Consider the following 23,927-nt stretch of genomic DNA (forward strand, 5'->3'; position numbering starts at 1 on the left):
CTTGTTAGTATCAACCCTAAAAGTAGAGGCAACTACTCTGAGGATGACACGTTGTAAAGGATATCCATAAGGGTATTAATTAGTAACATCTCTCAAATCCTACAATGCTATCAAAGTTAAGTTTTTATAAAAATAGGTGATACTATGTTTAACTATAATAAGCCAGTGTTGTGGTCAAATCTATTGAAAATAACAACAGAAAAAACATAGTAGCTATGGAAGATCATTTACATTGTAGTCTTATATGTCTTATCCATTGCATGTTTTTCTAGGAAATTGTTTTGCTGTCTTGCTATGACTTGGTTTTCCCTATAATACAGAGAGGATAGATATATATGTAGAAATTCACACATGGGTTTTTTTAATTATTTATGGGAACAGATTATATAATGCAAGATGTAAGGAACAGATACTCTGAGGAAGAGATGCTGAGAAACCCGAGGCTTATTTTGTAGCATTATAATATAAATTCCAGCAATCTATTGTTCGCTGATTAAAATGACATTGGACTGGTTTCTTGAGTTCAATTTCAGCATATGTAGAGATGGGGACAGCTATCACAAAGAGAATGAGAGATGCGTTGGTAGTTACTATTGTCTTCCATAATTTGGAACTTGAGGACCTAAAAAGACTTCATCATCCTGTAATGATTTGATTAGTTCTATAATATGCAATAAGTATATAAAGTGGGTGAAGACAGGGACAACTATTTGCAAGAAACTAGAGACAGTTAGATAATGAAGATCTCCAGTGGACTTGCTTTGAAATCTGTATTTCTTTAAATTGTTTTTTTTTAAATGTTCTGTTCTGTTTTGATATGTTTAATCTTACCCTCTTTGAGATGTAAAACAAATGTGTAGGACTGATAACCATATTACTGAGCTTTTGTTCGATCATGGAGCAGAACGGTTTGTAGGGTCACTTTTTGAATGTCATTCTAAATACTTTAATCCTATAACCTGAACAGCTATTACTAGAATGACAATGTGTAACTTATCGACCAGCAATTTCTTACCGTTTGTTTTTCTGTAATTTTGTATTATTTCTACCCTTTTTTATCTCCATGTATTTTTTTGTTTCCTTTTCTTTAAATAAATTTTTTTTAAAAAGTCTCCAGGTCCCAATCCTGAGAACATTGACAGGTAAATACAAAGGGGAATGAGAACAACAGACATGCAATATCAGACACAGCACCAGGGGACATATAGAGATATCTTTGAGACCTCACAGACAAGTTCAAAAGTGAAATATTTAGCCAAGTAAAGCAAGATATAAGAAGATTAATAAAAGAGATGCTAAGAACCCCTCAAGCAGACACAGACAGAAGAAGGGAGGAACTCAAAGGAGAGAACCATTTGATGAAGAATATAAAGAAAATATAGAATACATGAAGTAGATTCAAAGAGATCACAGGAAATTAAAAACTCTATGGAAAGATGGCAAAACTGCTTAAAAGAAACTAAGGATAGATTACCCAAACTGGAGACAGTTTTGCCATGTGAGATTATGTAAGGGAAAACTTTTTTAAAATAACAAAGAAACAATCAGTAACAATACAAAGGCTAGAAGACAACAAGAGAATCTATAACTTGAGAATAAAGAATGTGAATGAGGAAGCAAGGGTACAAACAAAGGAACTACAAAGGCTATTCACAGAAATAATTAAGGAAAACTTCCCAAACAGAGGAACAGGAAATGATACTCTGATGTATGAGGCATACAGAACTCCAGCCACCTACAACTAAAACAGAGCTACACCCAGGCATATAATAATCAAGATCCCAGAAATTCAATTTAAGAACAGAATATTAAAAGCTGTTAGAGACAAAAAATAGATAACCTCCAGAGGAAGGACCATCAGAATAATGGCAGACTTCTCAACACAAGCCATCAAGTCCGGAAGAGCCTGGAGCGAAATATTCCAAGCCCTGAGAGAAAATAACCTCCAGCCCAGGTTGATATACCCTGCTAAACTGTCTCTAGAAATTAATGGAGAAACAAGATGCTTCCCAGACAAAGAGGAACTGGAGAAATTCACAACCACCAATCCAGCTCTACAGAGAATATTGCAGGGCATTCAAAAAGAGAGAGAAAACTAGGATTCCAGGAACAGTGGCAGAGAGGCCTCAATGAATGGAGCAGAAAACAGAATGAAGAAGATAAGCAGACAACTGATGGCAAAAAAAAAAGAGCATAACAGAAATGAGGCAGAGAAAGTTGGTTATAATCTCTAATATAGATAGCCTTGATACACTAAATTTTAAAAAAAGAACCACACGTGGAGTAGATCAGGAGGTAGAGTCCACGGAGATGCTATTTATAGGAAATATAATTAAATGAAAAAGAGTACATGGACTGAAAATCAAATATGAGAAAACAATGCTCTATGTGACAGAGAACCAGAGAGTAATAAGGTCAACCAGACCAGTATTTGTGGATAGGTTGGAAAGACAGGCTTTCATAGGTAAAGGAATACAATTTGAGATCAATTTCAGAAGAGAGAAGGTTTGGAACCACTTAGGGTAAATAGCAAGTTGCCCCCCCCCACTGCAATTTAAAACCAAGGGTCTTGGTCAGACCCAAAAAATGCACAGTGTACCCTGGGGAAGTGAAAGGGGAGGGAGAGTCTTAAAAAAGATGACAGAAAATATTGTTAATAGTGTATCAGGATTTAAAACCCACACTACTTGCACTGCTTTAGTTAGATACATTTTATTCTTTTTTGATAGATTTTATTCTGTCTCAGTTTGTCTACTTGCATTAGATTTGAGGGCACAGACAGCAATCCCAAAAACATCAGGATATAGCACAGTAATCATCTTTAATTTCCTATTGTCTTAATCTGGATCCCTGTATGACTTATACTGTTTTATCATGACTGATCTTAGTTAAATCTGGTTTGTTTGATTGATGTTTGGTATCGACAGATTTTATTCAAAACTAGTATGATTTATAGTATCAAGTCTGAGAGTATAGACAACTACATTGAAGATGACAAGACTCTACAATACACATTCTGGTTTGATAACTGCCTGTTTTTGAAGTTTTATACTATATACAAAGTTGTGTTTCATTAATACTGTTATGTACTGATATATTCAATTATACTATGTCTGATAATAGCCAATTCTATTGAAAATAATAAGAGACAACACAGGAACTATGATAGAACTTGTACAATGGTCTTACATGTCTTTTTTTTTTCATGTGTTTATAGGAATATGTTTTATTTTGTCTTTCTTTGTTTTGTTTCTCCCTCTAATATAGAAAGGATAGAAAGACATGTTAAGATTCATGCATGTATAGAATCTATAAACAGTTTATGAGAACTGATCTTATGACACATGATGAAACGAACAGATATCCTGAAGAAAAAGAGACACTAAAGTACCCAGTGCTGATCCTGGAGTGTCATAATGTGAAATCCAGCAATAGCATTAGTCTTTGTTCAGAGTGATATTAGCCTGCCTGGGTTTGTTCAATCTCAACATAATTGAAGATATGGATACCTGCATGTATGTTTAAGTGTATAGGATTGATAACCATATTTCTAAGTTTTTGTTGCATAGTTGAACAGAACTGGTTTCAGTCTCACTGTTTGGATCCCCACTTTATATGCTCCACTTTAGTATCTTGAATAACTATTTGTAAAAGGACAATCTGTAATAATCAACTAGTGATTTCTTACTGTTTTTTTTTCTGTGAAAGTATGTGTTATTTCTACCAGTTTGCTGTTTTGTTTAGACTTTCTTTAAATAAAATTTAAAAAAAAGAATTCCCTGAGTGGCCCCCTGAGCCATGCAAATCTGTTTTTCCTCTTGGGGACATAGGATCCTTCTGCAGATGACCTGAAGACCACGATTTCCTGCTGGGAGAAGGAGGCCATGCTGTCTGCAGGAGTATTCATAGAGAAACAGCGCTAGTGAGCGGCCTGGTGGACAGCTTACCCAACTCTGAAAAGCCGGGTAAAGGCAGCTATGGGAAACAACTAACTCCCTGTTCCCCAGCACGCACTCCCATCCCCTGTCCAGCTGAGCCCAGCTTTCCCAGGACGTCTATTGATAGAACATCAGTGTCCTTTGTACTTTCCAACAAGTTCCTTCCCAGGTGGAGAAAGGATAGTAAAAAGGGTGTCTAATTATCTACTTTGAAACTTGGTTACTCTCTAGTGAAAGGGTTGGGAATGGTGCTGGAGAGGATTATCTGGCAATCAAGCTTATATTTAACCCAGGCTCTATTGAGATTTTTGGACTGTGATATACCCATTAAGCTATATCTCAAGCCAAATCTGCTGGCCTTCATGTATTAAGCAGAGAATGCCCAGTACTGAAGCAGAAACTGCCAAATGGTGAGTGGCAAACACAAAAGACATACTTCCAGTTCGTGAAACAAGGCGGTGCTATTGCGCCGAAGACACTGAGCTCCCCAAGAGATGGAGGAAGGGATGGGGGTCAGCATTGCCTAGTGCAATAGCAGGGATGGCGCGGGACCACATCCCATTGGCTGGCTCTTGGTCACGTGGCCTCGCCTACCAGAAAGGAAGCCTGGAGACTGCAACCAAGCTGTGTTTCCAGAGAACAGGAGATGCAGTGTTCCCCGGCATCCCTCCCATGGGTGTTACTCCATCAGACAGGTGACAAGGAGCATTGGAGGATTTTTTTTCAGTATTGGGAATCACACCCGAGACTCCTCATGCATTATGGATAGGGCTCCATCACTGAGCTACATCCCCAGCATTTTTTTTCTGTGAGATAGTCTCACAGATACTTAATCATGCAGGCTGGAAATCCAGCCTGAGCCTCCCAAGTAGCTGAGACTCCACCATGCCCAGTTCAGGATTTTGTTAATACATAGCTTTGTTTCCAGAAATGACTCCTGGACCCCTGGGAATCAGAGACCCAAAACGAAATCATTGTGAAAGTGAGAAAATGTAATTTAAAGAAATGGGAGGTGGCCAAAGCCAACTGGGGGATTAAGAGGATGGTGGACAGAAGTTTGTGATAGCTCAGACCCTGAAATAAAACCCAAGGAAGCAAGAAATTAAAATTTGGGGAGCAAAGGCTTTATTTTAGGCCAGGCTTGGCTATGCTATCCCCAGGAGCCAGTTTGGAGACTGCGCACCTTACAGCTAGAAAGGTTGGGTTTTAAAGCCGAAAACCACAGGAATGTTGTAATAGCTGACACAGTTAGGTAGCATCTGGGCTTTATAGAACTTTCCATAATTTCCTTGAAGTTAAGCATTTCTTAAAGAACAGCACATTTTATTACAGATCGCCAGATGAGGGGTACGGGAGGGGGTTACAGGAAGCTGATACCTGAGGCTTTTACAGCTTTCTCAGGAGATTGAAACTTAACCTAGAAAGATAGGAAGAGAAGGGGGGCTGAGCAGCACATACAAAACAGAAATAAGGTGCAAGGGTTAAAACTAGGCTATAACATTCCCCTCTGATGTTGTGACTGAGGTCAAATCTTTGACCTAATTTTTAAGGATTTTGAGGTACGGGCTCGTAGGTGTGCTGGCATAACATCATCAACTTTACGCCTTGTATTTGTTGTCTGACATATGTAGTTATTCTATTGAGTATATAAGGATCTACTGTGACCAGGAGCAGTACCCCTAACAATGGTCTAAGCAAGGGCAGGAGATAGAGCAGGATTCCGTTTTAGACACTCCATAAAGGGTTTTCAAATAGCTCTCTCCTCCTGTTAACTAGGTCTCCCTGTAGTCTCTTGATTTTATCTCAGACAATGCCGGACTTATTTACATAAAAGCAGCATCGTTCATGCAATGCCACACAGATCCCTCCTTGTTCTGCCATTAGGAGGTCTAGTCCCCTTCTGTTTTGGAGAACTACTTCAGCCAACAAGTCTATTTGGTCTTGAATGACCTGAATGGTACTAGATAATGCCTGCACATCACTAACAATCTGGTTAGAAAGTTGGACAGAAACCCCTACTCCTGCTGCCCCCATACCTAAGGCTCCTGATATTCCTAGGCCTACCAATAAAGGGATAAACTGAATTGCCCTCTTTGAGCAGTCTGTAATGTAATCTAAACTAGGAATGTGGACAGGCTCATCCCCAGATAGGATCTCTATATCAGGCAACAGGACAGCTGTTACACATATCCCTGTCCAGTTAGTTGGGAGGAAAGTATAGGCCATATTTCCTTCACAAATAAATACTTGTCCCTTTGGTGGGATAAAGGTAGGTAATCCAGTTAACTATGGAACTACAATTAGTAAATGCAATGAACTCCACATCAATGTCGGAGGTATCATTATGAAAACCTCCTTGGAGACAGAGAGAGTCCTTGAAGCCTACTGGTTGTACTCTAAAGGGGGACCAGCACTACAATTTAAGTAATCTTGTTCCTCCAGCATAGTCAGAGAAACATTGGTGGGGATCGCAAGGGGTATGAGGGAGCCCTGTGTCCTGCATCAGCCAAAATTAGGTTGGAAGCATTTAAGGCTTTATGAGTGGCCTCTAGTATATCAGAAGTTTGAGCATCCAGATCAACTCCCCGCAATTTAGGCAGCATCAAGGGGTGGTAATGTATCTGGGGAAACATTATTTTTATTAGCTGCTTGACTCATTCCTCAACCAAGAGTTCTCTGATCTTATCTTGTGGGCCGCCCCCATCAGACACATGTATAGGGGCCTCCCTGCTCCAGCACACTGATTTACCAACCGTGCTGAGACATGAGGCTTGGACATACTTTGAACTTTCTATTACTATTGGATTGGTGGACCAATCACCTCCAACACTTCCAGCCCGTGTCCTCATAAGCTCAGCAGTGAAGTAAGTTTTGCTCTCTATGCCTGTACTTTTGTACAGAGTCATAGCAGGAGGAATGCATTTCTGAATACTAAGAACAATTCTGAGGGCATGGCCCTGGCTGGCTACCTTTGTTAGGCATCACACGGGGCTTTAACATACACATCCACCTTTGAGTCAAAACCCCTGTAACTGAGGGTATAGCAACAAAGAAAGTTAACTTGTCCCCACAATCTGTCCAAAGACTGTATGTATACAATTTATCATTTGTGTGGGAAGCATCACAATCCTGGTTTCCCACTGTATGTATAATCCCCCCCCCAGTTGCTGCCTTTACCTTTAGTAATATAGCCCCCTCCACAATCACAGGGGTTCCCATACAAAGATCTTAACAATTGCTCTTTGTTTACAAGGGAACCAAAGCCGCCGTGCAAGGTCAGCATCAATGTTATTAAAATCAAAGCAAGCAGGGGCTAGGGATTTAGCTCAGCTGCATAAGCACCTGCCTTGCAAGCAGGCAGTTGTGAGTTCAATCCTTGGTACCGATAAAAAGGAAAAAAAAAATCAAAGCAAGCAAGCTAAAACAGTTCATGCCTGGCATAATCTAACTATGTTTAGTCAATTTTAACTTTAAGGGGTTACCAATCTACTGTATAGTCCATTGAGAACACTCCTCGCTGTCTATTGCTTCCAGTGGTTTGACGTGGGTATGGTGAATCCACGCAGTCTTTCCTGCTATCTTGTGGGAGTGCTGAGCACCACGGTGAAAGGTCCTTCCCAGCGGGGTTCGAGGGAGTCGTGGTGGTGACATCGCACCAAGACTGAAGTCCCCAGCTTGATTGGCACTTTGAGGGGCATCTCTGAAGGCAGATCCAGGTGTTTTTGTCTAAACAGCTGGTGGATTGAAGTCAACACAGGTTGGAGAGTCTGCAGGGACTTAACAAGATTTTGATTAGTAATTTCAGCTAATTTGTCTTCTGACAATCTTGGAACCAATGGCAGGAGCCTCCCAAACATGGCTTCAAAGGGGGAAATTCCAGAAACATATGGGGTACATCTAGCTCTTAATAGTGCAAAGGGAAGAAGGCTCACCCAATTATCGCCAGTTTCCAAGGACAATTTAGCTAAAGTATCCTTAATAGTCTGGCTCAAGTGCTCTACTTGCCCTGAACTTTGTGGCCAATAGGAACAGTGGAGTTTTTTAATTAATCTTTAATGCCTGGGCTAACTTTTGGGTGACTTGGGCTATGAAAGCCAGGCCATTCCCAAAATGTGTAATAGTCATTGTACAAAAGAGAGGAAAAGAAAGTGCTCTAAACTATATAACTGCATGTATATTTAAGTGTATAAGATAGAAAATGATATCACAGAGTTTTATTGGGTCATTGAACAGAACTGTTTGCAGTATCATTGTTGGAATGTCCACTCTACAAGCTTTAATTTTGTGACTTGAACAATTATTTCTAAGATGACAATATGTAATCCATTAACTAGTGATTTCCTACTGTTCATTTTTTTCTTCTGTAAATCTGTATAACTTGTACCCTTTCACTGTTTTTTTTTTCTTTTCTCCTTAAATAAAAAAAAAAGAAAGCCAGGCCATTATTGGCCCCAGTGATAGTGGGAGGCCAAATCAAGGTATGATCTCATGCAATAGCTTTTTAACTACCACTAAGGCTGACTTGGACTTAGTAGGGAAAGCATCTATCCAGCCAGTGAAGGTGTCTACTAATACCAAGAGATAGCAGTGCCCCTGTAAACCAGGCTTTACCATGTCCATGAAGTCTACTTCCCATGAAGTCTCCTGGAACAATTCCTCGATGTCGGGTGGTCTCCAGCGTAGAGCTCTTGGCTGAGTTGACTAACAACCACTGTGGGCATCTGGAGCTCAAAGAGGTGGTCAGTTTGCAGAGTTTTGGAATAAAAAACCGAGTTCTGAACAATTCCACAAGTTTAGTTCTCCCTAACTGGGTAGTCTGGTGTGCCCGATGTAACAGCTCCTGCCCTAGTGCCTCCGGTAACAGTACTCGTTTATCAGGTAACTGGTACCAGCCCCCTGGGGTGGGGGAGTTTGCTCCAAGTTGAGATGCTAACTGTAGGTCTTTCTTTGCGTAGACTGGTTCTGACAAGATTGGAGGGACTAGCATCAGAGCAGTTACCTCCTCGGTTGGCCCCTCTGATGTAGAGGCTATTTTTTGAGTGGCCTGATCTGCCAAATTGTTTCCTAGGGTAAATAACAGCAACCCACTGAGGCAGCCAGACTGCTGCCAGCAAGTCTAGGATCTGTGGAGCATTTTTTTATCTTAGTCCCGGCCAACGTTAAGAGACCTCGCTCCTGATAGATGGCTCAATGTACATACATGTACAGTAGCAAAAGCTTATCTACAGTCAGTATAGATGTTTACCCTCTTTCCTGTGGCTAGTTTTAGCACCTCAGTCAAAGCAATGAACTCCACCTTTTGGGCAGAGGTACCAGGCTCTAACTGCTTAACCCAGAGTACCTCCTTTTCTGTGGTCACTGCTGCCCCGGCCACTCATCTGCCATTCTGGATGAAGCTACTTCCATTGGTGAAATCATTGTTGGCATTTCCCAAAGGCTGGTTGGTAAGATCAGCTGTAGTTCAAGGATGTCAGCACACTCATGGAGAGGTGTCCTTTGTTCCTCTGGCTCATCATCAGGCATATGGGTGGCTGGGTTTAAAGCTGAAGAAGTCTTGAAAACTACCGACTCTGGGTCTAGGAGCAGGACCTGATAGTGTGAAATTCTAGCATTAGAAAGCCATTTTTTGGGAGGGATTTTGATAATAGTCTCTAAACTGTGGGAGATCACCACAGAAATCTTCTGTCCATAAGTAAGTAACATTGCCACAGCAGCTAGGATTCTCAGGCAGGGGGGCCACTCACCTTTTGGAGAGGTAGGCTATAGGCCTCTTCCAAGGGCCAATGTCCTGGGTTAGGACTCCTTTGGCAATGCCCCTGAGTTTATCTAGGAACAAGGTGAACAGCTTGGTAATGTCAGGGAGTCCCAGGACTGAGGCCTCTGTCAAGGCCCACTTGAGCTGCTGGAAGGCCCATTCACATTTATCAGTCCAGTTCAGTGAGTTTTGAGTTTCTCCCTTACGGGAGTCATATAGAGGTGAGCTTTTCAGTAAAATTTAGCTACAGTAGCCAACCGCCCCCAGAACTCTCATCTGTTTTTTTTTTTTTAAATTCTCTCTCATAGAGCAATTCTAACACCTTGGTTATCTTTTTTTGGTAGCTTCTTGTAAATTCTTTCAGTTCTCAAAAACCTTTTGTGCTATCTCTATTAACTGGCTAAGGGGCATTTTCTCAAATCTCTCAAACCTTTGCAATTTTTGTCTAACATGTGGAGCCGACTGAGTTTCAAAGAGAACAACTGGTGATACTCGGGAAACCTCCTTACCTCTGGATGTCCAATCAAGGTGGGACAAAAGGAAAACATGGTTTTGGCATTCTGGATCAGAGAGCAGGCTTCATCTGGATGGCACACCAATTTTTGTCTCAGGGTGTCACATAGAAGGCCATCATTTTACTGAAATTACATGCTTAACAAAAAAGGACTTTTTCATAGGTAACAAAAGTGTACCACATAATCTCCCAGATGTTCACAGCACATGTAAGAACTTGTATCTTATCTCTATAATCACCTATAATCTCATTTTAATGAAAACATTTTGCAGCAAAGGTTTACCAGTCTTATGAATAAATCTACCAAAACTGATCTAATACTGTCAAATTCTGAACACATTTACTTCTTTTCAAACCTATTATTTGCAGTACTATAAACCAAGACAAATAAAATTCACATCCTCTCAAGCTTTCTACAACTTACAATATACCCCCAAGTTGAGCTTTTATCTTCTTCCACATTCTGGCACAGCCAGACATTTTTACTTGAAGACAAAACCACTTTCTTTGTCCCTCTTTTTCTTACTATTACCAGTCAATTACCTTTCCTCTCGCTTCGCAGACAACATTAAAACTCTCAACAAAACCCTTGAAGTCACCTTTTAGTACTCTAAAACATATTTAATTATTTTATGTCCTTTTACCACATTAAAATGCTGTATTTTAAAAAAACTGTCATCTTTTAACTGGCTCAAATATAGTATGACCTGGTTTTTACTTGGTAAAGTTGATATGATTCTTAAAAACCATAAATATACATATATATGTGCACATATGTTTACATTTTAACCAGAAAGAAAATACTCTTTTTTAAAAGGCATGCTGAGGTTCCAAGTAATCAATTGAGGACTAAAACATTAAACAAGGTGCCACAACATTAAAGATACAAACAAAGGTTGCTTCATGCACAGTTTGGTGAGCTAAAGGAAATAATTTTTTTTATTATGAAGCTTGAGTCTAATAAGCCATATGGATCCTGCAACAGAAATGGGCAACAAGTCCCTAAGTTAGTAACAAATTCAAACAGGCAGACAATTCTAAAGTACAAAAACATTGAACATAAATATCTAAATCCCTTTGCCCGTTTTGGGCTCATATAAGGGATTCCTAGGAGAGAATGTTCTGTTAGATTTGGGGTAACCAAAAGAAGAACAATTAGACCAAATGGACACACAAGTAGACATACAAGACAAGACAAACTGCAGCAAAATGGCCTTTGCTCAAAAATTGGTCAAATTTTGGAATCTGGAGGAACTAACAATTTAACCAACGGAGCAGTTCCCCACCCAGGGCAGAGTCACAAATGGATGAAGTTCGTCCCAAAAACTATACAAACAGACAAGATTTGTCCCAAAAAACCAATTGACTCTGTCCTCAGGAAGTCCCCACTTCCCAAATTGAGGGTGTCCCCTCCCCAAGAGTACAAACTGACTGCAGCCCAAACAAACCCTCCAGAGTACTTACTTTCAAATTTTCAGAAATGAGTCTGGGGTCTTGCTCCCATCCTGGGTGAGCCCCCAAATGTGATAGCTCGGATCACAGAATAAAACCCAAGGAAGCAAGAAATTAAAATTTGGGGAGCAAAGACTTTATTTTAGGCCAGGCTTGGTGATGCAATCCCCGGGAGCCAATTTGGAGACTGCGTGCCAGAGACTGAAGGAAGGACTTTAAAAAGAGGCTGGAGGAAAAGGGGGGGAGGAAACAAAGAAACCTGCAGAGCCATCAAACTTGTTGACCCGAATCTGGAAACTGTATAGCTGTCCACTTAGTTCGGGAGCCTTTGGCGCCTTTTGAGTTACTCCCATCCTGCAGATAGGAATTATCTGCAATAGCATTTGGAGAAGAAAGTAGAAAGCTAATTATCTCAGGACAGCTCGTTAACACTAACAGGTGGGAAGGGGTCAAAAGTTACAAGAAGCTGAAACTTAAGCCTTCACAAGGATTTGGAACTTAACCCTTTTGGTGCATTTGGGTTAAGCCACAACACTTTCCTGTAATTTCTCTGAAGCTAAGGCACATTTTATGACAGACCACCACCAGGTCAGGAAGAGGCCACCAGAAACCCAAAATCTTTATGGCCTAGCCTAGATAGATAGGTAAGGGGAGAGGGAGGCAATAAGGTGCCATACAGAACAGAAAACGGCAGTTATGTTTTTCTTTCTTTCTGGGGAGGGGGATCAAGGTCAGGTAAAGGGTTATGCTAATAAGCAAATCTCCCTGCACACAAGCAAGTTACTTCAAACAAGTGTAAGTTAGAGGGCCATCCTAGTTTTCTTTAGCTCTTTAGCGGAGAATAGAGGTGCCTAACAGTGATTAACAACCCTTGTTAGCTTGTTTTAGCACAACTTCTGTTATGTAGAGGCCAACAATGGTTAACATAACAATTAGGTAAGGTTTTACAATTCTTTACAGAGGAGAGCATTGCTTAACATATCAATTAGGTCATCGAAAGGGAAAAAGAAAACACATACATAAGCCGTGTTTCAGGTTTTGTTATAATACACATATAATGAAGCTAATTTCTTAGAGTACAACAGTTAGGTAGCATCTGGGCTTTATAGAACTTTCCGTAATTTCCTTGAAGTTAAGCATTTCTTAAAGAACAGCACATTTTATTACAGATAGCCAGATGAGGGGTAGGAGAGGGGAAACTGATACAGGGAAACTGATACCTAAGGCTTTTACAGCTTTCTCAGGAAATGGAAACTTAACCTAGAAAGATAGGAAGGGAAGGGGGGGCTGAGCAGCACATACAAAACAGAAATGAGGCACAAGGATTAAAACTAGGCTATAACAAAGTTTAGGTCCCCTGGAGTCAGAACTGTGGAGTGGATTCTGCACAGATCAATCCTGAGGACAGCACTCAGAGAAACTGTAAGTGTTTGAGTGCAGGAACCTTAAGAAATGAGAGTCTTCTCCAACTTGTCAGACCCCCCATGACCCTGGGGATCGCGCATCTTTGTGACTATGACAAGACACCCGAACTCCCAGAAACTGAGGCCCTGAGACCCCAGGGCAACAAAGAGCAGTGCTGATTCGGTCAAGGTCTGAGTGTGGACCGAGCATGTGGACCAAGCAGACGGCCACTGGGGAAGTTGAGAGAGACCCCGAATACTGGCTGCAGCCAGACTGTCACCCTGAAATGACAAGCCAGAGGAAAGTGATGCAACTCTATCACCCTGACAGGGAAGAAGGACGTGAACAGTATGTCACCTCTACGGTCCCACCAGAGAGCTACACCTGGCAGGAATTGTCCACCTCCAAAACGCTTAACCTGTAAGATAAGTCTGTGTTCTTACCACTGAATTCACAGGCTTAGACTTGCTAACTTGTTTCTGAACAAAGGCTTTTAAGCTCCTGAATACAGTATGGCATTTACTTTGAATTCACAAACACACATAAATTTTATATTTATTTTGGAAAACACTAATATTTAGGAACAGGATGGATATTCAAAAAATAAAAAGACAGGAATGAGGGTCTTTTTGTCAACTGATCTTTCCCATGGTGTGTTGCGTTCTAGTCTCTTTCCACTACTCAGCCATGGTCTGGACTATTTCCCAAGCCAGGGCGGACTTCGACAGCATTAAAACACCAGTGCCCCCCAGAAACCCTCTTGGATGTTGCAGCTGCTGAGCCCCATGCACTGCCTGGCTCTGCCCTTGACCCGAGACCTGTGCTCCCCATGCCCCTGGAGTTTTGTGCAGTGAGGCCTTTGGCTCATCTCTCTGCCAACTCTACCTTGACCAAACCTTGGTGACTGCAGAATTCTAAATACCCAAAGGTCTGCACAGACTTCTTATTCCCAAGTGCAGATATTTTATTGTTGGCACACTCAAAATAACTTCACCAAATACAGTGATGAAAAGCAGCAATCAAATGCCTCAGAAATTTACTTCTCTGTCAACAAAGCAGCAAATGATTTTTTGCCTTAACCTGTATTTTTCTGCAGCTGCAGACATGTTCTTAGAAAACACTCAGACATTAAGCACATTCTATTTCCATCTATTCAGTTCACATATACTTGTTGTACCTATCTGCATTTTTTTTCTATAAAGGGAAGACTGTTTTTACATTTCCATAGTAATTTACTAAGGCCAATAAATTCACCTATCTGTACAGACTGACAGGATTAGCAGTGACCATGCCGTTCTGAAATTCTTTGAGAAATTCAGGAAAGATTCAAGTGGCTTCTGCTTAGTATCTAAGAAGTTATACTTACATTAAGCTATATCAACAATGCAGGATATTTCACTACCCATAAAGCCACAGGCACAAACATTGTCCTAGAGAGCTCTAGAGTTTCATTGTTGTTGTTGCATTACCTGCCTTTTAAGTAGGTAAGAAAATGTGGTCAATATAGATTTCATCCAATAAAATAGACTGTTAGTTCAGTCCTGGATCAGTGATCTCTCGCTGTGTAATCTACTACCCTAAAGTTTAGTCACTGAAAACCATGCAAATTAGTCCCAGTTGGCATAGGTCATTAATGTGGGTACGGCTTAGCTGGGTTGTCTGCTGCAGGGTCTCTCACAGGACCACTGGGAGCTGGGGTCTACAGTGTCACCCTAAGCTTGAGATGGAAAAGGTCCTTTCCAGGTGTCTGCATATGAGTGGACTCAATTGTCATTCAGAAATAAGCCTCTAGTGCCTCAGTTTACAAAGGTATTTTCCTCTGGTCCAAAGGCATCCTCCTGAGTATTTGCAAAAATTACAATTTATATTAGCATTTAACTATTGTCAGTACTTATTTATATTTAAATTATACATTAACGTTATTTTATGCTTCACCATGTCTAACATGTGTGGCAAAGATCACACTAAACTCGTCCAGAGGCTTACTTTGGGGATAGGGCTTATATAACAAACACACTGAAAAACTGTGCTATAGTTTATTATCCAGTGAGGTCTTATTTTGAGGAAAGTACTATGTGGAATTGCCTGTCCAGTAAAATGTTTTTCTTACCGCTAGGTGGAGCCATTGCTTCCCTGGCCTTCTCCCTTAGGTCAACCTGAAGAGCCTGAGGTTTTACTTCTGCAGGTCAAGTGTCAAATCCCATCAGATCCCTTTCTGCTCCCTAAGGTTGTAGGCCTGCATTTTAGCAGATGAAACTAATTTGTGCATCAATCTTACCGTCACCCAGAGGAGCAGCTCTGCCACTATTCTGCTGAGGCACTTCTGGTGGAGTCCTGTAGGACCCTAGAGATCACAGCTGAAGAGCTGAGCATTTCCCTAGAGCATCCTACTCTGAGGTTGGGTGGGAAAGGTCCAAATTGCAGTGGGTGACTACATAGCAAGAGCTTGTCTCAAAAAAATATCTAAATTATCTCACAATTTAATGAAACACAGAATCCCAGGCACTCACTCCCAAAGACTATTTCCTGTGTTCTGACCAGCAGACCCCTCCTCACCACCAGCTTCCTCTCTATTTCATTCAGTTCTGAAAGAGATGTACAACAGAAAAACCCAGCTCCAAGTCACCAGTTTTCAAATCAAAGATCCCGAAACACTACAAAGTGCAATGCTGTGGGCCTGGACCTGCCACTTTTTTATTGTTTTCATTTTTCATGAAATAACAGTACAAAAACCACAGAATTCAAGTTAGTTTTTCAGAAAAATCAAACAGCCTTGAAATGGGAGAAAATATTTGCAAATCACATGGCTGAGCGGGAGTCAATATCCAAAATATATAGGAAACTTGATACCATAGCAAATATTCACTCAAAGAACCAACTTAAAAATGGGCAAAGGATTGGAAGAGACATTTTTTAAAAGATGATGTACAAATAAAAAATATTCAACATCACTGTTGTAGTCAAAGGTTGTGAAGAGAAAAATTAAAATCAGGACATGGAGTTTAAATTTTATGACAGTTAACACAAGAAAATGCAGGAAATCTATCCACAACACTAAAGACATAGAGTATTTAGCCAAGGGCCTGAATCACACAACAATGTCCCACATGAGTCCAGATGAAGACCCAGAACTCATGACAATGCCTCCCAGGAGTCCAACTGGAGGTCCAGAGCCCACAAGAAGGACTCACACCAGTCTCTTTTATGGATCTGTGGTGGGAAGGACCAAAGGTCAGCAGCGGAAGCCAGAAAGTCTATGCCAGCAGGGTGAAGGAGCTGTAGTGTTAGTGGGATGAGGGTTCTATGCTGGAGCCAAGAAGTGAGACTTAAAACAAAGACCAGGGCTGTTCTGAAAAACAGCACAGCCATCCTCAGTGATACAGAGGCCCTGAACTCCTCCCAACAACAAGCACAGTCGAGTACATGCCAAGAAGTCAGCATGATGAGTTCATCCTGGAGATTGAGCAGCACATGTCTTCCCCTCCGGAGCCAAGAAGCAATGCTCGATCTGAGGATCAGAGCTTCTCCAGGATAACCAACGGCTCAAACAGCAATGCCTAGGAGAACCCACAATTTCTCAGCACCTCAACACCTTCCTTTTCCTTCTCCACCTTTCTATTTATGCTGGCAACTTTCCTCAGGTGAAACATCTATGCTCAGCACCATGGTGATTTACTTTGCTGTTGTTAAGTTGACCACAGGTTTTTAATCTATAACAATCACTAATGGTTGGATAAATACAAATTAAAACCATAATGTTCACACTTTCATCAAAAAGATGAAAGGCCTTGCAAGCAGGCGGTCGTGAGTTCGATCCCCGGTACCAATAAAAACAAAAAAAGACCAAAAAAAAACAAAAACAAAAAACAAAAAGATGAAAGATAACAAATGTTAGCAACGATGTAGGCAAAATGAAACCCTCATCCACTGTGGGTAAGAGTGTAAAATGGCATGGAAGAGTCTCAGAAAGTTAAAAATAGAACTACCATGTGATCAGCAAGTCCACTGCTGTGTTTATATCCAAAAGAAACAAAACCAAAATTGTGTGGGGTGTTGTATGCCTGTAATCCCAGCATTTGAGAGGCTGAGGCAGGAGAATCACCACAAGTTTGAGGCTAGCCTGGAATACATAATGAGTTCAAGGCCAGCCTGCACTATACAACAGGATCCTATGTTAAATAAATAAACAAATGAATAAATTAGAATATCAAAGTTTTCTCTACAGTCCCCTCCCTGTTCATTCAGCATTATTCACAACTGCCAAGATAATAAACCAACCTTGGCCATAACAGATGATAAAGAAAATATGGAGGGAGTTCTGAAGATGGCGGCTTGATAGGTAGCAGAGTAGAGAGCCTGTCTGAGAAAAACAACTCAGACGCTAGAATTTAACAACATGGAGAAGACCAGACGAAAGGAGAGGGATTCTCACAACCCAGGAAAAAACTGGGGAAAAAGAGAGAAAGGAAGGAAAAATGTGGATGAAAATCTGGAACCAGACGTGCTCACTGGGACCAGTCCCATGCTGTGCTGGGTGCACCCTGGAGTTGGACGATTCACAGTCGCACTGAAGCTGCAGCTGCCAAAATTGGGAGTTGGTGAGCCCCAGGGACCTTGTCCGGAGGACGCAGTGCAATGTAGCATATAGCTAAGGTGGAGAGTTGCATTAATTCACAGTGAGTCCTGCGGCAGGTGTGGCCGGCTGGAGGACATATTGGAGTTGGGCACAATGGGCCTGAACTGGGAACCAGGAACCGCAGTGGCATCAGTCACCACCCCTGGCGCAGAGAGGACTGGTGGGACCTGCTTGGCATGGGTCACACCTCTGGTTGGGACCCAATAGCCAGGGACGAAAGTCCCGAACCTGTGACATCTGCACAGCACAGACTAACCTGCTGAAGTCACTCACTGGTTGACTGGCTCACAGAAGAGGGGCCAGCCCATAGCCCCTGCGTGCACTCAGATAACAGTAAACTGGGGAGGGCACCCCCAGCCAGCACACTTTAGAAAACCATAAGCAATACGGACAGGGCCTGACCTCCACCATACACCTGTCTGAAAGAAACCAGAAACATGATAAGAGAAAGAAATTAGAAAAAGCCTTCATCTGCTGACCCTAGGAAAATAAGTCCACATAAAGAAATACTTTCCTGACCTCATAGATGAACATAAACTGAAATTTTAATTCAAGTGAGGTAAGATATAAAAAGATTAATAAAAGAAATGCTAAGCACCCCCTCAAGAAGACACAGAAGAAAGAATGGAGGAACTCAGAAAAAAAAGATAAGCCTCTGGTGAAGAATAGAAATAAAATCTAGAATACATGAAACAGATCCAAGAAGATTACCAGGAAATTAAAAACTCCATTGAAAGCTGCAAAAATGCCTTGATAGAAACTAAAGTCAAACTTTCAAAATTTGAAGATATATTTGCAGTGTGTGATCATGAAAGAAAAGACCTCTTAAAAATAACAAGGAACCAGGAAGTAACAATACATAGGCTAGAAGACAACAAGAGGATCTATAACTTAAGAATAAAAAATGTGAGCAAAGAAGCAGGAGTAAACACAAATGAATTATGAAGGGTATTCACAGAAATAATTAAAGGAAGCATAGGAAAAGGAAATGATATCCAGATAAAAGAGGCATACAGAACTCCAGCCAAATACAACCAAAACAAATCAGCATCCAGATATATAACAATCAAGATCCCAGAAATTCACCACAAGAACAGAATATGAAAAGCAGTCAGAGAAAAGAAACAGATTATCTATAAAGGAAAAGCTATCAAAATCATGACAGTCTTCTCAACACAAAATATCAAATCAAGAAGAGCTTGGAGTGAAGTAGTCCAAGCCCTAAAAGAAAATAACCTCCAACCCCAATTGATGTGCCCTGCAAAACTCTCAAAATTAGTGGAGAAACAAGATGTTTCCATGACAAAGAAGAACTGTGGGTGTTCGTGACCACCAATTCAACCCTACAATTACTCTGAAGGACATTCTAGAGAGAGATAGAAAAAAATACCAGGATTCCAGCAACAGTGGCAGAGAGGCCTCAGTATATGGGTCAGACAGTGGAATGAAGGAGAAAAGTGGACAAATAGTAGCAGAAAAATAGAATAGCAGAGAGGAGGCAGAGAAGGTGGGCTATAATCTCTAATATAGATAGCCTTGATACACTAACAAAAAGAAACACAGGCAGAGTAGATCAGGAGATAGGATCCATCAAGATGCTGTAAATAGGAAATATACTCAACCTGAAAGGGTTAATAAACCTAAAGTCAAAGATGCAAAAACGATGCTCTATGTGAAAGGGAACCAGAGAGAAAAAGGGACAACTTGTCCAGAAGCTGTAGATAGCTTGGACAGTCATGACACTTTTGTGCAGTGGAGAACTACTCAGCTATAAGGAAGGAAAACCTTGAGGCTTTAGTAGGTAAAGGAATACAGCTCAAGATCAAGCTCAGGAGTAAAAAGATTCAGCACCACTTAGATAGAAAATGGGTTGCCCCCCTAATCTAAAAACTAAAGGAGTTAAGTGGGACCCAAAATATACAAATCACCCTGAGAAAGGGAAAGGGAAGAAATTGTCTAAAAAAGGAAGGCAGAGGACATTGTTAATAGTGTATCCAGATTAAAATGCTACATTAATCATCGCTCTGTTTAGTTTGATTTTATTCTGTTCCAGTCTGTACTCATACTAGATTTGAGGACACAGAAAAATATCCCAAAAATTGCAGGATATACTATGGTAACTATGCTTAATTTCCTATTAACTTAAACTGAAGCCCTGTATTACTTACCTTGTCTACTATGACTGATCTTATTTGAAGCTGGCTTGTTAGACCACTGTTTTGCCTTGACTGATTTTATTTGACTTTGGTATGCTTGATAATATCAAGTCTAAGAGTAGAGGCAACTACTCTGAAGATGACAAGATGCAATAAGATACCCATTCCAGTTTGATTATTAACTGCTTTTGAAGTCCTACAATGTCTCCAATGTTGTGTTTTTATTAAAATTGCTATGTAATGCTATGTTCAATTATATTATGCCTGATGATGTAGACAATTCTATTGAAAATAACAAGAGAAAGCATAATAACTACCGGAGATCACCTAGTATTGTGGTCTTGTATGTCTTTTTCATTTCATGTTTTTCTAGGAATTTGTTTTAGCATCTTGTTTTGATCTGTTTTTCCCTATTATACAGAAAGGATAGGTATACATATAGAGATTCACATATGTATAGAATTTCTAAACGGTTTACGGGAACAGATTATATAATGCATGATGTAATGAACAGATACTCTGAAAAAGAAGAGACACTAAGATATCCAGTGCTAATTCTGTAGCATTGTGATATCAAATCTAGCAATACTATTATTCACTGTTCAGAGTGATATTAGTCTAGTCTGTTATGCTCAGTTTCAGCATACATAAAGATAAGGACAGCTACTTCGAAGAGAACAAGAGACATTATGGCAGCCATTGTTAACTTCCCTATTGTCTGGTCTAGAAGACCTAAAATGCCTTCATCATCCTGTTCTGATTAGTTTAGTACTATAAAGTTCAGTATGTATTCACTGTATGTGAAATGTGGACAACTATTTGGAAGAAAACAGGAGATAATATGATAGACAGTGAAGATCTCCAGTGGTCTTGCTTTGAAATTTGTGTTTCTTAAAATTGTTTCCTTATGACTTGTTTTGTTTTATTTTTGTTGTTTAATTTTATTCTCTTTAAAATAAAATAAAATCTCTAGTTGATACATAAAAAATATGGTACATGTATGTACATTATTCAGTCTTTAAAAACAGTGAAACTTTGGGTGGGGATACAGCTCATGGGGTAGACAGCTTGCTTAGTGTATGTGCTCCACAAAGAGAGAAAAAGTCCTGTCATTTGAAATGTGAATGAGGCTGGAGGACACTGTATTAAGCACAATAAGCCAGGCTCAGAAAGACCAATGTGTGTGGATACAGGAGAAACTTAACCCCTAGCCTGCTAGATGTCAGAGGGGCCATGTTCATGTCCCCAAATATCAAACAGTGAATTCCAAGGGACAACAGAAGTTAAGAGTAGGAAAGATTTATTAAGAGTCAGCTCCTGAGAGACAGTGGGGAGCCCAAGAGTGATCTGCCACACAGGGAACACTTCCAAAAATATTTTACAGAGCAAAATTATGAAGTGGGTACAATGTGGCGTGAACTATAATCAACTTATAGTGTTACACAGGTGGAGTTGCTTGGCTAACATCAACTCAAGAGAGAGGTGAGGAGTGTAGCACAGATACGTGACTTCTTAAATAGAAAGACCAAAAACATTTCTGGGAAGGGAGGGATGGGTGCAGATATTCTGGTCACCAACCTGGACATCTGATGCCTACTGGACTCAATGGTGCTAATTACAGAGTAATCTCAAGCCACTGTTTATCTCTCAGGGAAATGTGCAGGCCTGGACCCTGTGACTTTGAGTCTGGTCCTCTTCTGAGGCGCCTCCAACCACAGTTTTGATTTTTTCTCATTTGTGGCACTGACTCCTTTGAGAACCCATCCTGCCTGACTGCCTACTGATTTCCGCCTGTCTACAATGTCTACAATACCACCACCACCACCACCCCCCGCCAGAAGAGCTATCCCTAATTACTGTTAGGGCGCATGAGCGAAGCCCACGCTGGTGACTTCTTGATGAAGGGGTCATAGTCATGGCTCATGGTCAGAGATACTCCTCAGAGGCTCTACTGAGAGGCTTCTGATGGACACCAGCCATCTCATCTTAGCTAGGCATATTGCTTTTAAAAAAAAGGATACAAAGCCGAAAAAAAATCAGTTCAGTATGCATGAGCCAAATAATAAGATCAACAAGACTTCTGGTAATACAGCCAACAAACGTTTCCACCAGGAAGAGCCAGTGTCAGGCTCCAACTAAGAGGGTAAGGAGAAGGTACAGGGAGCTCCGAATTGACATGGAATTAACCTGTCATCCAATATCTTTGGGGGGGTGTGTCTTTTTAAGACAGCCTTTCACTATGCAGTTCAGCCTGGCCTGCACTTACTTTGTAGCCCAGGCTGGCTTCAAACTCACAGCAATCCTCCTTTATCAGTCTCCTGAGTGCTGGGATTACAGGTGTGCACTATCATGCAGGCTCTGTCATTCAGTATTTTGAGCAGCCATTGAAATATCACCAGAAGGAAAAGGAATGTACATGCAACATTTAGTGTTTATACTCACATGGTCCTTTCTTCTGCTGCTGTTACAACGTCCGGGTCCATCTGATTTTGGAGGACAGCTTGTCTCCTTCACTTGACATCTTTATTCAGAAAAGGAACCCCAGAGAAGGTGGCATTTAAGACACACAAAGGAGAGTTAAGGCCTTGATGTGCTGTATGACATCTTTTAACCCCAGAAAAGGGACCAAAATGGCCATCATATCCCATGAAAGCCACTCCTGGACCATCAGTGCTGTAGACAGAGTGAGTTTCGCGGATTTTGATCCATGTTTTTGATACTCCTGACTTGTGGCCATGCTATCCACCAAGTGGGTATCTTGTTTATTGTGTCTTCATTATGGGGATTACTCATTTAATGACTGAGTTCTGTCCTGAGAATAGGTATTTAATGGTCTGGTCATCAGATGAGCAACTATATCAAGTGTGTGTATTACAATATTCCGAACAAAGGTCAAAGGAAACACCAACTCGATGACTTTGCTTTCAGTTGTATAACTCATATGTAATACTGTGAGGATAAAAGACCATAAAACCATAGTACTGTTCCGTAAATACAGTCAGAAAAAATTACAGTGCTGTGTAAACAAGGTGTACTGCACAAAAGAAAGACATCTATAAATAAAACATACAGAACTGTAAAAAAAAAATAGATCAGGGGCTGGAGATTTAGCTCAGCAACATAAGCGCCTGCCTTGCAAGCAGGCAGTCATGAGTTCGATCCCTGGTACCGATAAAAACGAAAAAGACAAAAAAAAAATTAAACCCAGTTGGAGGGTCATAAGTCCAAAAAGCATGGTTCAGGCATAAGTCTGAAAATCATGGCTCAGTCCCAATAGTCACTAAACAGGTAGGTCATTATACAAGGAATGTCTGTTTTTCTTTCTGAATGAATATTTACCTTCAAGTTCTGCTGTGTTTTATTCTGCATGACGTAGACTGTTATTAAGACTTTCAACTGACTTTTTAAAGTCTGTTGTGTGGTTTTTATTAAGACTTTATTTTGTTTTCTTCTAGAATCTCTCTTTGCCCAGCCCTGTCCTACTCTGTTACATGACAACTTGAAGAAAATCAAAATTATGTGAATGAGTCCATATCTTTCAATAATGAATGAATGTAAATGATCTCAACTCTCCAATGTAAACACAAGCTGACAGAATAAATCTTTTTAATCTTATGTTAAAGAAAATAAGACAGAATAGAACCAATCAAACCAAAACAATGAAAGTGCTGCAGGACTTCAAAACAAGATAATAGTAAATCAACAGTGGCTACCATAATATATCTTATTATCTTCAAATAATTGCCCACGCGAAATACATAATAAAATCTCCCAAAGGTGTCATGCACTCCAGGCAGGGGTTTAGAGTGCTGCAGCTGGCCTGTGGTCAGGAGCTGGAGTCTGTGTTCCTCCTTTCTCTGGTTCCTGGGCACCACGAAGTGAGCGGCTCTCTCCACCAGGCCCTTCTGTCTTGCTCTGGATTCAAACCCCGCAAGGATGAACTGGAATTTCCGGCCCATGTTTGAGAGCAAAATGGCATCTCCTGCTTTGGACAACTTATGCTATGGCTCAAATTGTTTCCACCTAAAGCCCTATGCCAAGATTCCAACTTCCAGCACCTCAGGAGGCCTCC

This window comes from Cavia porcellus, unplaced genomic scaffold, assembly GCF_034190915.1.
Source record: "Cavia porcellus strain 051 isolate PalLab524CR breed Dunkin Hartley unplaced genomic scaffold, mCavPor4.1 scaffold_17, whole genome shotgun sequence".
NCBI lineage: Eukaryota > Metazoa > Chordata > Mammalia > Rodentia > Caviidae > Cavia > Cavia porcellus.